This window comes from Rhinatrema bivittatum, chromosome 1 (genome assembly GCF_901001135.1).
Source record: "Rhinatrema bivittatum chromosome 1, aRhiBiv1.1, whole genome shotgun sequence".
Classification (NCBI taxonomy): Eukaryota; Metazoa; Chordata; class Amphibia; order Gymnophiona; family Rhinatrematidae; genus Rhinatrema; species Rhinatrema bivittatum.
In genome coordinates this window covers 787,461,568-787,479,396 of record NC_042615.1, presented here as the reverse complement: position 1 = coordinate 787,479,396, position 17,829 = coordinate 787,461,568, and the positions used below count along the sequence as shown (strand labels likewise).

General features: G+C 46.0%; 1 protein-coding gene across 1 annotated transcript in view; it reads left to right on the top strand.

Moving 5' to 3' along the window:
• Positions 1-17,829, top strand: part of LOC115078026 (elongation factor 2-like) — a 262,581-nt gene that overhangs the window by 228,235 nt on the left and 16,517 nt on the right. The window lies entirely within an intron of this gene.

Below are 17,829 nucleotides of genomic sequence, written 5' to 3'. Positions count from 1 at the left end.
AGTTACAATTAACAAGGGTAGAAGAACTGGGAGAAGGAGGAAATGAAAGAATATATTAGTAACAGTTAAGCAATATACAAACTATATACAAAAACATGGTTGTGAGCTGCTTGTTTCGAGAAAGATAAAGGTGAAGACATTAGTTTGTGTCCGGGAAAGCTTGCTTAAGTATGGCATGTTCTTCTTATGTTCTTAGGTGTTTTTACGCTGAAACATGGGCCTATGTAGCATTGGGCATCTGTATTGATCACAGCTTTTTTTGAATCACGGGACTGCGATGTACAGCTATCTTGAGCTAAATATTTGATATGCATTAATACTGGGAAGTGTTATATATATAGGAGATTATTAGGAAACATTTTTGAACCAGCAAATGATTGAGTATATGGTGCTCTTTTCTGACACCATTTGCAGCCCATTGCATGGCAAGAGATTGTAGATTGTATCTAAACCATCCCACAAAAGAGCCAATGCTGTGTTTCACTGTCCCAAGAAGTTAGGTTTGACATTTTGTTGATGGAATGTATATTTTAATAAGTGATTGATTTATTGCATTTACATTCTCTCAGTGGAGAGTTTTCTAGCTTTGTTTTGGCTTCACCAATGTGTTAATATTCCCCTGCTCAAAAGGGGGTCTGAGTTTAGCTTTTACAGATTTACGGGCCAATACAGTAGCTTGTGTTTGGACGCGCTAGCTTTAGCCCTTATACAATAAGGGGGTAATAGCATGTCAAAAATGTGCATCCAACTCTCCCCCGAAACTAATAGCACCCGCAACATGCAAATGCATGTTGATGGCCCTATTAATTATTCCAGCGCGATTCAGAAAGTAAAATATGCAGCCAAGCCACACATTTTACTTTCAGAAATTAACGCCTGTCCAAAGGCTGGCGTTAATTTCTGCTGGCGCCAGGGAAGTGTACAGAAAGGCAGAAAAAAATGCTTTTCTGTACACCCTCCGACTTAATATCATAGCAATATTAAGTCTGAGGCCCCAAAATTTAAAAAAATCAAAAATTTAAAAAAAAAAAAAAAATTTAAATCGGCTGGCGGCCCACGGGTCGGAAAATGGACGCTCAATTATGCCGGTGTCCTTTTTCCGAACCCGTGGCTGCAGCAGGCTTGAGAACTGACGCCAGCAAAATTGAGCGTCGGCTGTCAAACCCGCTGACAGCCGTCGCTCCTGTCAAAAAGGAGGCACTAGGGACGCGCTAGTGTCCCTAGCGCCTCTTTTTGCCGCGGGCCCTCATTTGCATGCGGGCCGATACTAAATCGCGCGCACAGGAGAGTGGCCTGTGCGCAAGTCGGGAGAGCGGGCGCTCACCCGCTCTCCTGCACTTTTTTCTGTAACGGCCCGTTACTGAGAAACTGCAGGTGGTACAGTAGCTTAAGTACAAAGTATTCAGTAGAATTGTTATTCTCACAGGACAAGCAGGATGGGTGACATCATAGGATGGGTGACATCATAGGATGGAGCCCAATCACGGAACATTTTTGTCAAAGTTTCTAGAACTTTGACTGGCACCTACTGGGCATGCCCAGCATGGCACTAAACCTGCAGCCAGCAAGGGTCCCCCTTCAGTTTTCTTTTTTCCGTGCAGCAGTAGCCACGCAGGTTAAGGAGCTCCACAGAGATTCCTGACAGGAGTTTTCCTCACGGAATTACTAAAAACTTTCATACCACACAGGGGTCCCTCCTTCAAATTTTTTGACTCCGCGGTACTCCAGTAAGTTTTTACCCGTTTTCGGTCGATTTCCATCAAGTTTGGCCCTTGCGGCCTTCTGGCCGTCCAACGTACCGCGACTAAATTTTTCAAAGGCATGGCGTCGGGGTTCCGTCGGTGCCCGGACTGTACTCGCACCATGTCCATAACAGACCCGCATAAAGTCTATGTAATGTGTCTCAGGTGCAAGCATGATGTCCTGACTTGCACCAAATGTGCCTTAATGACACCAAAAGGTTGCAAGACCAGAATGGAGAAAATGGAACTTTTCTTCCATTCTCAAACTCTGACACTATCTATTGTATCGACATCATCTGAACCGGCACCGTCCACTTTGCGCCAGTATCGGCCACCGGCTGGTGACCGTCCGGCATCAACAACTTCTCAGCCTTCGACTACCTCTACTCCCCCTCAGGACTGAGGGGATCATAGAGAAAAACATCGGCATCGACACCGCAAGTCTCGAACTATCGAGGAAGGAAAATCTTTGACCTCGCCATCGTCCAAGCCGCCATCGAAGAAACCCCATCCAGAAAAGGCACCGACCCTTTCTGCGACCGGGTCACCAAGGCAACCCTCACCCGGACGGGTATCGGGAGCCGCGACTCTGCCTTTAACGGTGCTCCCTCCGGCTATGCCTCTGCCTCCTTCTTCCCTTCCGGAGCTGGGGCTGCTTGCTCCAGGTCTCCGTGAAGAACTGGACTGGATGGCTCAGGAGGCCATCGATAAGGCAATGCACAGACTCCAATGTCCCCCGGCGCCGAAATCAGTGCCGATCGTGGAACCGACCATCAATCCCATTCTGGCAGCATTGGCACCGCTGCTCTCGAAGATGAAAGCGCTCATAGCCGCTTTTCCACCAATGGATCCTGGGTCACGTATGGCTCCGGTGCCTTCCCCGCTTACCTTGTCATCGGGAGGGGAAACACCGTTCCGCATTCCTCCATCGGGAGTCCTTCCGATGCCGATGTGCCCATCGGCGCCACCGATCCATCATTCGATGCCCTTGATGCCTGCACCAATGCCCTTGATGCCTTCATCGGTGCCTCCAGTACTTCCCTTGATGCCTTCAGATCCTAGACCAGGACCTTCAGGAATACCATCATCCGGTCCTTCTCAGGTTCCTACAGGGACAGGTGCTGATCCTTATGACACCTGGACTGACGATTCATCTCAAGACACTTACCATCGCCACCTTCTCCTACTGAAAGTAGGAAGCGTTCTCCTCCAGAGGACTTGTCCTTCATAAATTTTGTGAAGGAAATGTCTGAATTGGTTCCCTTCCAATTACAGCCTGAGCAAGATGATAGACATCAAATGATGGAGCTGTTACAATTCCTGGATGCTCCCAAGGAAATAACCTCCATCCCTATTCACCAGGTTATTTTGGATCTCCTCAAAAAGAACTGGGAACACTCTGGTTCTGTTGCTCCAGTCAACAGAAAAGCTGATACCACTAATTTGGTCCAGTCAGCCCCAGGATTCCAGAGACCTCAGTTGAATAACCAATCTGTGGTTGTAGAATCTGCCCAAAAGAGGGCAAAAAGATCAAAACCCCACTCTTCCTTTCCCCCAGGTAAGGAACAGAAATTCCTGGATGCCATTGGCCGGCGCGTCTTCCAGGGATCAATGCTTATCTCTCGGATCACCTCCTACCAGCTGTATATGACCCAGTACAAGCAGATACAGGACTTTGCAGACTCCCTGCCTCAGCAATTCCAGGAACACATTCAAACCCTGGTACACAAGGGTTTCGAGGCAGGGAAGCATGAAATAAGATCCTCTTATGATATCTTCGACCCCGTTTCCACGGTATCTGCAACTGCTATTTCGGCAAGAACTTGCGCCCTGAAGTACAAGACAGATTATCTGATCTGCCCTGCATAGGAGACAATCTGTTTGGCGAACAGATTCAGCAGACGGTGGCAGAACTCAAGGACCATCATGAGACCCTTCGCCAGCTCTCTCTGATGCCCTGTGAGTATTCCTCCAAACAGCCTTTCAGGAAGGATACTAAAAAGTCATTCTTCCGTCCAAAGAAGTCCTATCCACCACCGTCTAGAACTCGTTCCACGAGACCTTTCCAAAAGGCCCAGTCTCGTCAACCTCATAAACAAAGCCACAAGCAGCTCCTCAGCTGGGCCCTGCTTCCAGTTTTTGACTCTTGCATAGAGAGCAGCAGCCAGTTTCCACTGCCTCAGATACCTGTGGGAGGTCGATTGTGCCATTTCAACAACAGGTGGCATACAATCACCTCAGAACACATTTTCTGAAAGGCTTGCTTCACCTCAAACCTCCACTGCGTCCTCAGGCCCCTTCTTGGGACCTCAATCTGGTTTAGGGACGGTTCATGAAACCACCATTCAAGCCTCTCCAATCCTGTGATCTTAGCTATCTCACATGGAAAGTGATTTTTCTTTTGGCAATCACATCTGCTCGCAGAGTTTTATTTATTTTATTTAAAACTTTTATATACCGATATTAGTGGAGAACATCATACCTGGGGTTAGTGAGTTACAGGCCCTAGTTACCTATCCGACTTACACTAAACTTCTGCAGGACTGGGCAGTACTCCACACTCACCCTGAGTTCTTACCTAAGGTAGTATCGGAGTTTCACATTAATCAATCCATTATACTACCTACCTTCTTTCCCAGGCCCCACTCCAATCAAGGAGAACAGGCGCTGCATACCCTTGATTGTAAACGGGCTCTAGCATTCTATCTAGATCGTACAGCTGCCCACAGGAAAAGCACTCAATTGTTTGTCTCTTTCCATTCCATCAAATTGGGGCAGCTTGTGGGTAAGCAGACTCTCTCCTCCTGGTTAGCGGACTGCATATCCCTTTTTTATCAACAAGCAGGCATTCCACGTCAAGACAGTGTTAAAGCACATTCTGTGAGGGCCATGGCGACTTCTGTAGCACACCAAGGCTCGGTGCCGCTTCCTGACATTTGCAGGGCTGCTACCTGGAGTTCCCTCCATACCTTTACAGCTCATTATTGCTTAGACAAGGCCGGAAGACAAGATTCCTTCTTCGGCCAGTCTGTCTTGCACAACCTTTTTACAACTTGATGTACCATCACCCTTCCACCTGCCCGTTAGGGTTCAGGATGCCCTCTACCAAATTCCACCCCAGTCCTTGTGCCTATTGCACATCTCGGACATCCTCAGCTCGGTACTCACCCATATGCGAGGACTACCATCCTGCTTTTCCTGTGAGAAAGCAAATGTTGCTTACCTGTAACAGGTGTTCTCACAGGACAGCAGGATGTTAGTCCTCTCGAAACCCGCCCACCACCCCCGTGGTGTTGGGTTCGTTTTCTTATTTTATTTTTCGGCACTTCCTGTAGCTTTAAACAAAACTGAAGGGGGACCCCTGCTGGCTGCAGGTTTAGTGTCATGCTGGGCATGCCCAGTAGGTGTCAGTGAAAGTTCTTGAAACTTTGACAAAAGTGTTCCGTGATTGGACTCCATCCTGTGATGTCCCCCCTATGTGAGGACTAACATCCTACAGTCCTGTGAGAACACCTGTTACAGGTAAGCAACATTTGCTTTCTCTGTCTCCATCTGATGGTGGGGAGAAAAAAAAACACCTGTCTGAACTGATCCAGTAGGACTCAAGCAAAGAAAATTAGCAGATAAGAAACAATTTTTCCTTTTTACAATAAATAAAAAAATCATGAAGAGCTTTGCTCTTCAGTTTGACTTTTCCTCCTCTTTTTTCAGCTCCCTCCTCTTTGTCCCATCCAGATTTCTGCAACAACAGAGGGAAACTCTCCTTTTATGATTTAACTTTTCAGTGCCATTCTCTGTAGCAGGGTTTACTACTGCAACAATAATTATCCTTCCTTTTTCTGGGGTCTGAGCTTATCATTCTCCCATAGGCATATATCCCTAATAGACAGGAGATGTCAAATTTTTGGGCATCATACTGCAAACCCACAGATTTCTTTTTTATTTTAGTTTGAAGTCAGTGAGCTGCTGTAGTTGTCAGCATTTGTTTTCTTAGTGAATGCTGAGAACAGATACAGGAAGACACTATGACTCAGTTCTTGCTCTGAGGAATGAAGCTCATTTATGACACCATAGACTTATTTCCAGCATAGATAGTTGTATACCTTCCTTCAGATTAATTTTATTAATGTTTTATTATAAAAAGTTGGATTGCAAGCTGTTTGAATCTTCACAATAGACAAGAATCAAACTGATGCCAGTATATTCCAGGAATTACTGAAGGTACATTCAAGTTTGTTTTATTTGCCTTGTATCCTGTAGAAATCAGACCCTGTGGTATCTTACCGTGAGACAGTAAGTGAAGAATCTAACCAGCTCTGCTTATCTAAGTCCTCCAATAAACACAACAGGCTTTACATGAAAGCCCGGCCCTTCCCTGATGGACTAGCAGAAGACATTGACAAAGGAGATGTAAGCTCGCGTCAGGAGCTCAAGCAGCGTGCCCGCTACCTGGCAGAGAAGTATGAATGGGATGTAACAGAAGCCCGTAAGATCTGGTGCTTTGGACCTGATGGAACTGGTCCCAACATCTTGGTTGACATCACAAAGGGTGTTCAATACCTGAATGAAATCAAAGACAGTGTGGTTGCAGGCTTTCAGTGGGCAACAAAGGAGGTAAGTGCATAAAATACTGTTTGGCAGTGGGATTTCAAATAAATCTAATTCAGTAGTTACATGTTAAAACCCAAATTTATCAACAAAAATTGGAAAATCATCCAATTTTAAATTGCATTATTAAAGGGCAATAAGTACTATTTTCCCAGTTGAATATCTATGAGGGTAACTGAGGTATAACTAAGACAAAGGGCCGGATTCACTCAATTTTTTTTCCTTTAGGTACAAAATGGGAGAAAAGCTGTAGTGAATCACACCCACATTTGGTTTTATATCATGGTTCTGTACTTTTTGTAGAAAGTCATCAGTTTGAAATTGTCTTGCTGTCTGTTATGTACTGAAATTATTTTGGGCCCGTTGTGGACTCTGTGCCTTCTTTAGTGTTACCTTCCTTCGATAGCTGGGCTAAATTTAGATTGCGTTGCACAGAACTTAGGGTATTCATCTTCTTTCTGCATTCTAGAGTAGGTGCTGCTTGTTACACTCTGCTAGTCTGGAGAGTTGAAGCTGCTATAGTGTTCTTCTCAAGCAGTTGTGTAGTGGCATCTAAAAAGTAGATTCTGACATGCCCTTCTTCCTGATCCGTGGGGCATTGTTGGAGGAACAGAAGCCTGAACTGAGCTTGGAATCCAAGGCTGCTGCCCATCAACCAACTATAGAGGAGCCCCCGGCTGTTTTTCTTCTCTTTCTCAACTTTTAACACATTTCTGATCTTCTTCTTGCTACCAGGGAGTTTTGTGTGAAGAGAACATGAGAGGAGTTCGGTTTGATATTCATGATGTGACCTTACACGCTGATGCTATTCATCGTGGCGGCGGCCAAATAATTCCTACTGCCAGGAGGGTCCTTTATGCTTCCACATTAACTGCACAACCCAGGCTTATGGAACCCATTTACTTGGTGGAAATTCAGGTACATCACAAATGATAAGCATAGTAGATTTCAAGGGGTCTGTGTACAGGGGGTCTTCTGCCATTTTGTTTCTGTTGGAAAAATGCTTAGGACATAGGCACTGTGAGGGTTATCCACGGTGGAGTAATAAATGTAAAACGGAAATAGTGTCTGTGCAAAGGGATATTCCCTTTTGTTTTTATATTCTACTTTTTCAGGGGCTTCAAATTAGATTACGTTCTGGTACTATAGGTGTTCCCCTATTCCCAGAGGGCTTAAATCTAAATTTGAAACTGAGGCCATAGAGGGTAAAAGTGACTTACCCAAGGTCACAAAAAGCAATAGTGGGATTTGAACCATGGTTTCTTTGGATCACAACCCACTGCTCCACTAGGCTACTCCTCCGTTTGCTTTACGTCTGTATTATACATTTTCTCCTAGTAAATGATGATCTCGAAGAAATTCAAAGGCAGCAAAGTAAATAACAGATCACCATGCCTCCTTTTGAACTACATGGCCAAGATAGAGGAGGAGGAGGAAGATGAGATCTAATTAGGTCAGTGAGGGGAAATCTTGGCAGCTTCAAATAAAGGCCCATGGTTCCTCATTCTTAGCTGCCTTTTCTCCTACTCACCCCCCAAATAAAAAGCAGTGAGTGGTGCTAGGAAAGAATCCAAATGGGCTGAAAACTTGAGCCTGGGGCAAGGCAAAACAGATCAAATACATTAAAAGTTATCCATTTTATTACAACTCTTTAGGAAATGGTAACTTCAGTTTTAACCCACTTCACGAGTCCAGTCCAGACAAATGGGTTATGTCCCCCTTCCAGCAGTTGGAGACAGAGCACACGGTGTTCCTTTGTAACATCATTACCAGTACTCAGGGGAGGTGCAGCACAGCAAAAAAACAAAATTCTCTGCTGCCAGCAGATGGTAGGACTCCCTGGTGGTACAGAGGGATTTTAGGCACTGACAGAGTCTTAAACTAGGCCCTTAGTACACCCAGGAGAGCAAGCTTGTGTTGAGGGTTTCCAGCTCCAAAGGAGATTCGGTGGAGTCCAGGGGGGAAAGTTTTCCCTTAAAAAAAAAAAAAAAAGGAAAACTTACAGAAACCTCACTGTCTCCCTACCCTTCTCTGCTCCAGAGCTGTTTTAAAGTTGGAAGAAAAGAGACACAGGTCTTTGAAATGGGGCAGAGACAGGCAAAGAGGCTGAAAACAGATCTCAGGTAAGTCCCTTTGGGGGACTTTGTTTTCAACTGGCTCCAGTGATTTCCTGAGCTGGGCTGCTTTGGGGAGGTGCAAAGCCCTCTCATAATTTAGAAAACAATTCTGAGCGCAGCTACCACTGCAGGGCCTGCAGATGCGGGAATGCATGCTGCCAGGCAGGGGCCCCTCCCCAGGGAGCCATCTATGCCTTAGAGCTTTTGGCTGTGGTATCTTTTACTGCTGGGGGAGCAATCCTTGCCTGTACCACAATCAAGACACTCATCAGGAGAGAGGAGCAGCGTTTTTTGAGGGAACGGTGGCCATGTTAATTCCTTCACTTGTGTTCGGTTCTGAATTTCCGTAGCATCAGAGGCTGCAGGAGATTTCTGAGACCTTCCAGTTCTGGCTCCCTTGGAAGATGCAGTTATGGAGTTCAAAAGGCTATTGTAGGCCAGGCTTTGGATTCGGAGGACTTTTCTCTGAAATTCCTTAGAGTTTTACATCATGCTTTCTGTGCACGTCAGAAGCCCGATGCCAGGAGGAGACTTTCTGTTGACTTGGGATTCAACTATAGATCCAGTCAGGTGTCTGAGTTCCCAGTAAGCGGATTGATCTGGGAATAAATTATCTGTTTCCTGTCCCAGGGAAGGCATGGGAGGAGCCTGAAGAACAACTGGATTCAGCCAGCTATGTTCTATGAAGGAAGGTGAAGTGCCCTTAGAGAAGATGACACAATTATTTGCCTTTTTCTTGGAGATGAAATTCCTTAGAGTTGATCAGGATTCTAAGTTTGAGGAAGCCCCTGATTGGGACCATTATTAAAGCTGGTAAATAAAATGGAAAATATCATAATGCCTCTGTATCGCTCCATGGTGAGACCCCACCTTGAATACTGTGTACAATTCTGGTCGCCGCATCTCAAAAAAGATATAGTTGTGATGGAGAAAGTACAGAGAAGGGCAACCAAAATGATAAAGGGGATGGAACAGCTCCCCTATGAGGAAAGGCTGAAGTTTCTCTGGCTTATATTCGATTTTGGCACCTCTTTGAAACATGCTGCAATAAATGGTTGTTTCTAATTGGCATTTAGATATTTGCAGCGAGGCTTGGAGAAGTGTCTGGCCTTGAAGTCTGTAAGTTAGGTTGCAGCTATCTCCTATTTCAGGGGTAGAATTCAAGGGATCTCTATTTATTTATTTATTTATTTATTTATTTATTTATTTAAAGGATTTTTATATACCGCGGCAAGTTTCAAAACATCACCTCAGTTTACATTGAACAAAATTTAGCAACAGGCTTTACAATCAATTCAGAAGGAACAAACATATATCAATATGGTCAGCGAACCAGGCAAAAGTCCACATATAGTATTATTGAATCCCGTCTAATCTCTTGGTGGAAACTATGTATAATTACAATCTATACATGATAAGGTGAATTGGGTTTAAATAACAATAAATAATAGTAATCATAATATAAAAACTATAAAACGATGTATAACTATGTACATTCAATCAGAGTAAGTTAAGGGTGAGGGGGTTAGGGTGAGGGGGGGGGTGGATGGTTGCTTAAAGTAGGAAGGCAGTTTGCAGATTAAGAAGACATTATGTATAAGCTTTTCTAAAGAGCCAACTTTTTAAGTTTTGTTTGAATTTTTTGTGACATGGCTCCAGGCGCAGTTCTGTGGGCATTTTATTCCAAACATTGGTTCCTGCTATAGTAAAAGATCGTTCTCTCGTGGATACATGTTTAATATGTTTAAGTATGGGTGTCTTGAGTTTGGCTTGGTGAAAAGGCATTAAGATTGTCTACACAAGAATATTTGATATCAATTGTATTTGAAGTTATATATAATTGGGATGTTCACCTCTCTTTTCTACTGATTGTTATGCTGTTGATACAGAAGTGTCTGCAGTTTTTTGTTAGTTTTCATTAAGGCACAAAATAAGATCTGGAAAATACCCTTCTCTGGTCCTCCAGTGGCAAAGAATATCAGTGTAAAGTACAGAATACAGAAATGCCCAGGGTTTGAAAAGGTACAACTTCCTCATGATTCCATCATAGTTAAATCAATAATGAAGCAGGTTAAGAAAGCAAAAACTTACTCAAACACTCATCCAGGCAAGGACCCAAAAATAATGGACATAATCAGAAAAAGGACATACCAAGGAGCAATGTTACAAACCAGAATTGCGGCATATCAGATCAAGATGATCCAATATCTCTACAATAACCTCGAAAAACTACAGGAATATTCCTTTAAATTGCCTGATGAGGAACAGCAGTCTTTCAACAAAACCAAGGCAGACACAAAAGATTCTGCAAAACACATTACACAATCAATTTATGATTCCTTTGATATAGCAACAAGAGTATCAGGAACAGCCATAGTAGCAAGGAGGCTAGCATGACTAAGATCTTCAGGTTTTAGGAATGATATCCACAAAAAACTAGCAGATATGCCTCGTGGAGGAGACAACTTATTTGGAGACAAGGTAAAAGAAATGATAGAAGCAATAAAGAATCAAAATGCAGCCCTACAGTCTCCCATTATGTTTCACCAAGACACCACAACACAAAGAAGGTTCAAACACGACCCTTTTACGAAACTAAATTGTTATGTTTACAGAAGGATATATCACCCATGCAAATCTTAACAGACAATGTCTAATTAGAATACAACAACAGCAGCAGCCCCCAGAGTGTTCACCAAGTGCCTTTCAATAGTAGGGAAAAAGAGTGTCTAGTATTTCCATCAGTGGCGTAGCCAGAATTGATTTTTTGGGTGGGCACAAGGTTAACATGGGTGGGCTGTAGGCATGCAGGTCTACTAGTTGTTTTTTTACTGATAAATAATGCCAAATTATGCAGCATAGCATTCACATCTACGCCTAAGTATGAGGTTTACTTAATGATACAAACATAATTCACGGTGATTTGTGGTACTTTAGCCTTCTTATTATTACGATTTTATACACGGCTCCTACCTGTCCATAAATTTTGAGAGAGCGGTTGTGTTGCTTATATTTAAATTGCTAACATCTCAAAATATAGATATATATTTTTACCTTTGTTGTCTGATCTTTGTATTTTTCTAATCAGTTGGTCCTGGTCTCTTTTTCCCATTTTTTCCCTTATAGCTCATTTCCTAATTCCTTTTCAGTGTCTTTCTTCTATTACTGTCTTCTTCCCTTCCACACACACACACACACACACACACACACACACACACACATACACGCTTTCTCTCACAGACTCCCTCTCACACACTCAAGCTCTCACTCTCATATGCTCTCCCCCCCCCCCAAGCTCACATTCAAGTTCTCACTTTCTCACCCCTCCCCAGGCTTATATTCTTATGCACACACAGACGCACATCCAGGCACCCATTCTCACCCACACACATAAACCCAGACTCCCATTCTCACCCACACATATTCAAGCTCCCATTCTCATCCATACATATACACATTTAAGGTACTATTCTCACCCACACATACACACATTCAAGCACCCATTCTTATCCACATATTCAAGCTTCCATTCTCACCCACCCACACAAACCCAGGCTCTCATTCTCACCCATATATACACACATTCAAGCTCCCATTCTCACCCACCCACAAACCCAGGCTCCCATTCTCAACCACACATACACACATTCGAGCTCCCATTCACCCACATATTCAAGCTTCCATTCTCACCCACATACACACCCAGGCTCCAGTTTTCACCCACACACACTCCCATTCTCATCCACACATACACATTCAAGCACGTGCACAGCTTCCGCTTTCTCCCCCAGAGCAGGAAGAACAGCTGCCTCTCCTGCTGCCACCGGACTCCTGCTATCTTCGGGCGTCCGAACTTCCTGTCGGGGGGGGGGGAGCGGAAGCGCAGCGCACAACGTCCGCTTCCTCCCTCCCCCAAGCAGGAAGATCGGCGGACCATACGGCCCGACGCCCGAAGATAGCAGGAGGCCGGTGGCAGCAGGAGAGGCAGCTGATCTTCCTGCTTTGGGGGAGAAAGCAGAAGCTGTGCGCGGCGCTTCCGCTCCCCCAAACAGGAAGTTCGGCAGGCCGTTTGGTCCGAAGATAGCAGAACGGGTGGCAGCAGGAGAGGCAGCTGATCTTCCTGCATTGGGGGGAGGAAGCGGAAGCTGCCCGCGGTGCTTCCGCTCCCCACCCCCAAACAGGAAGTTCGGCGGGCCCGAAGATAGCAGGAGAACGGGTGGCAGCAGGAGAGGCAGCTGATCTTCCTGCTTTGGGGGGAGGAAGCGGAAGCTGCCCGCGGCGCTTCCGCTCCCCCCCCTCAACAGGAAGTCCGGTTGGCCATACAGCCGCAGCAGCGCTTCCCCATGTGTGCCGTGATGGCGCGCGAGGCGTGGGTTCTCTTGTTCGCTGTAGCGGGGATGGGATCCCGCGACAGCCTTGCAGTTCCGGTGCCAGTTGGGTGGGCCTGGGTCTAAGTTGGGTGGGCACCTGCCCCCAGCCCCGTGGCTACGCCACTGATTTCCATACTTAGACGATTGACTAATATTGATACATCATATGAAAATTCATTTGAAGACTTGACCCTACTAATAAACATGATGCGCTACGTGAGGTTTCTCATAAACTATGAAAAGTCTGTGTTCACTCCAAAACAGTATCTGGAGTACATAGCATAAGGTTGAATATTGTCAAAGCAAACGCATATTTACCAAGCAAAAAAGAAGAAATAGATCACAACAAAACAATTCATGAGACTACTTGGTCACATGTCATCGACAGTTGATGTAACACAATTAGCTCAGCCGAAAACGAGACAACAGTAATGGCACTTAAAGGTCAATTGTAAATCCGGCTACCCAACCACTAAGCTACAAGACCAGCTAAGTCAAGAATTCACTGACATGATGAACAATCAAGAAAAACCTGTTATAGGGTCAAAATTTCCACCCATCAACACAGCAGACCATTCTGATGGGGAGCACACCTCAACAGCATCTGTATGCAAGGATAACGAATGAGGGACAACTCCATTCTTTAAATCAATCTCTTGGAATTGAGAGTGGTTTTCAATATTCAAACTCTGGATAAAATCAGGACCATATAGATATAGACGGACAATCAGATAGCAATGTTTTATATAAACATGTAGGGAGAAATAGGATCCTACCTTCTCTGCAGAGAATCGACTGCAATATGGAACTGGGTAGTCAAGAGAAAAATGCACATCTGCGCAACCTATCTGCCTGGAAATAATATAATAGTTGATAGATTGAGCCATCAATTACAACCCACAAATGGTTGATGAACAACCACATACTGCAGAATCTATTTTCAATTTGGGGAAAACCACATGTGGACCTGTTTGAATCTGCATGCAATTACAAACTACATACATATTGTTCAAAAGGGTGCTATAGTTACTGATGCCTTTCTAATCCCTTGGAATGGAGGGATGGTGTATGCTTTTTCACCAATACCAGTAATAGCAAGAACAATTTTGAAGTTAAGAAGGAACAAGGGCTCAATGATCTTGATAGCTCCCTGTTGGCTGCATCAAGCATGATTTCCTTGGTTGATAAGACTATCAACAGATACACGTATGAGGCAGCCATTCATTTCAGACTTGCTCACCCAATGCGAGGGAACAATTCTGCACCCTATTCTTCAGTTTCTAGCATTGACAGCATGGATGTTGAAAGCAACTTATACAAACAGCTTTGTTTACCAAGAAGGATATGTTATGCGCCCTGTCCGCTCCCGGCCCGAACATGGGCCTGCTCACCTCACTAGTTCCTCTGCAGGTCACGGGTCAGCCTCCCCAATGGCAGCCGCGAGCTCCTCCAGGCCTTGGCGTCCCATAGCGGCGTTGCCGGGCCTTCCACTGCACACCAGGCCTCATGCCAGAGTTTGGCATCTCAAGTGGCGTTGGCCACATCCCTAAGCATGCGCGCACGGACCGCCCGGCCTCTTGTAGGGCCAGGGCGGGTCCTAGCTCCATGGTGCGCCCTGATTGAATGTTCAATATAAGGAAGTCCCTGCCTGCACTTCCTTGCCTTGGCAATCGTGTCGGCACTGCATGTGTACTAGAGTTTGCCTCCGCGTTCACAGTCTTGTTCCAGTGTCCTACTGTTCAGCCTTGTTCCAGCATCCTACTGTTCCAGCGTCCTACTGTTCCAGCCTTGTCCAGCATCCTTCTGTTCCAGCGTCCTACTGTTCCAGCCCTGTCCAGCGTCCTTCTGTTCCAGCGTCTGTCTTTCCTGTCTCCCCAGGTAGTACCCTCGGACTGTCTCTCTGGTACTGACCTCTGCCTGCTCCTTGACCATTCTGTTCGCTGCCCGGATCCTGACCTCTGCCTGGCTTGTGACCCCATCTGACCTCCTGAACCTGACCCCTGCCTCGTTGACTACTCCTCAGACTGATCTTCGATTCTGACCTCTGCTGCCATTGACCATGTCTCTGATTCTGGCTCTGTTCCTTGCCTTGTCAGTCATCGCCTACGCTGTTCTGGTCTTCCTTGCTCCACCAGACCTACAGCCTAGAGTCCGACCGTGCTTCCTTGTTGTTCATGGGCACGCTTCTCTGTTACCTCTCCGGGAGATCCTGCGAGGCCCACCTAAGTCCAAGCGGCCTGGGTCCCTATGGGCTCCACCCGGGGGGAAAGCGGGCTTCCAGTGGTGAAGCTCATCCTAACCTCTGTCTCATCCTGTGCTCCACCCCCTGGGGGCAGGTGCTTCCTGGTCCCTACCAGGGAGCCGTTCTCCACTGCTCCAGGACAAGGGTCCACCTCCAAGCATAACAGGTTGCCAAGGTCATGGACTCGGCAGAGTCTCCCGCCTCCAGGGCCCTACCAGGTTTGGCCACTACAGTCCAAGAACATCACAGGGCTTTGGAATCCCTAGCCTATTCAGTGGAAGAGCTCTGTTCCCAGCTGCGAGATAGGCCCATGGGATTGGCCAGAGCTGTATCGGCCTCTATGCTATCCAAAGCATCATTGGCGCTCCCTGCACCTCCTCGATACAATGGGGACCCATGCTTCTGTCCTGGCTTCCTCAATCAGTGCTTCATGCAATTTGCACTGCAACCCTCCTTGTTCCTGAAGGAAACTTGTTAATCTTTTTATCTTTCCTCTAACTCTAATCCCAGTTAAAATGACCCCCGTTTTATTGTAACTTTTTCTTCCATGCACTTGTTTTACTTCTAATGTATACTCTTATGTTATTAGTTATTTACGTTATAATGTATCTCTCACCCCTTGTTTTATGTAAACCGACATGATACGAACTCCGTGAATGCCGGTATAGAAAAATACAAATAAATAAATAAATAAATAAATAAAAACCACCAAAGTGACCTTCATCCTTTCCCATCTGGAAGGGAAGGCTCTTGTGTGGGCCTCTCCCTTATGGGAATGCTCTGATCCCATGCTTTCCAAGCTATCCGAGTTTGTTGCTCTCTTCAAGCAGACCTTCGGAGACCCAGGCTGCCAAGCTGTAGCCAGCCATAATTTACTCCACCTCTATCAAGGGTCACGGACCCTCTCTGAGTATACGGTGGAGTTCAGGACCCTGGCTACTGAGCTCGGGTGGCAAGAAGATTGTCTGCAAGCCATCTTCCTAGATGGACTCTCCAGCACTCTCCAAGATGAACTCTCCATCCGTGAGACTTCCACGTCTCTAGAGGACCTGATTTCCCTCACCGGGAAGATCGACCATCATTTCTGGCAAAGGCGCCTAGAAGTAAAGGCTTCCCGCTCTCCTACACCATGTCCTACACATGTCTAGAGTCCTTCAGCCAAGACTCCAGCACCACCACCTTCTCCTGTGGTGGAACCTATGGAGGTGAACCATGGGTGACTGTCTCCGACCGAACGTCTCCGTAGGAAGGAGGGTCTTTCCCTTAACTGTGGCACTTCCGGACATCTTCGGCAGTCCTGTCCGGTCTGTCTGGAAAACTGAAAAGCCTGAGCCCGGCGGGGGTCCCTAGCTTAGGCACTACTGTCACCGGCCCCCAACTCCTGCTTCCAGTCTTTCTGGGCATCGAGGTCCACTCCTTCACCACCACTGCTCTTGTCAATACAGGAGCAAGTGGCAGCTTCATCATGGATGACATTGTCAAGCTTTTGAACATTCCTCTTCAGCTATTAGATGTGAGTCTCCGCATTGCCTCCATTCAAGGAGAACATCTTCCAGGGCTCATCACCCATCGAACAGTGGCTGTCTGTCTTCCCATGGGCACTCTCCACGAGGAGGAGATGTCCTATGTGTTAAAACGTTCTACACATCCAGTTATCCTGGGGCTGCTCTGGCTCCAGGTCCACGAACCCCAGTTCGATTGGCATTCCCTGCAGTTGGGTTCCAAATGCCAGAAGATATGTCTACGTCAAGAATCTCCAGTAGTCTCTGTCCTGAAGTCTACCACTCTATCTGGTTTGCCTACTCAGTATGTTGAGTTTGAAGACGTCTTCTCGAAGCAGAAGGCGGATACCTTGCCTCTGTTACGCAAGTTCAATTGCTCCATAGAACTTCTGGTGGGTATGACGCCTCCCAAGGGCATAACTTATCCAATGTCTCACCCAGAAACCCTAGCCATGTCTGAATATATCAAAGAGAACCTAGAAAAAGGGTTCATTTGTCCCTCTGATAAGCCCACTGGAGCGGGCTTTTTCTTCATCAAGAAAAAGGACAGCAGTTTACGCCCTTGTGTCGACTACAGAGGGCTCAGCGCCATAATCCGCAAAGACCAGTACCCCCTGCCCCTTATCAGTGAGCTGTTTGACCACATTCAAGGGTCACGGATCTTCATCAAGTTAGATCTGAGCGGTGCGTACAATCTAGTAAGCATCCAACCTGAAAATATCTGGAAAACCGCATTCAATACGAGGGATGGTCACTATGAATATACAGTGATGCTCTTTTGGCTATGCAATGCCCCAGCGGTCTTTCAATGCCTTATGAATGAAATACTCCGAGACCTCTTGTACTCATTCGTAGTCGTATATCTTGACGACATCCTGATCTTTTCCAAAGATCTTGAATCCCATCAAGATCATGTTCGGATCGTCCTCCAATGTCTAAGAGAAAATCATCTTTATGCCAAGCTAGAAAAGTGCTCTTCAAGCGGAATCGCTTACCCTTCTTAGGGTACATCATATCTGATCGAGGTTTCTCCATGGATCCAGATAAAGTCCAGGGGATCCGAGACTGGCCCCAGCCAGTAGGCCTACAGGCCTTACATCGTTTCCTTGGCTTTACTAGTTATTACAAGAGCTTCACTGCCAATTATTCTACCCTAGCTGCTCCGCTCACCGCCATGACCAAGAAAGGGGCTAACACTCGTCTGTGGACTCCCAAAGCACAAGCCACCTTTCAGACGCTAAAAGAAGC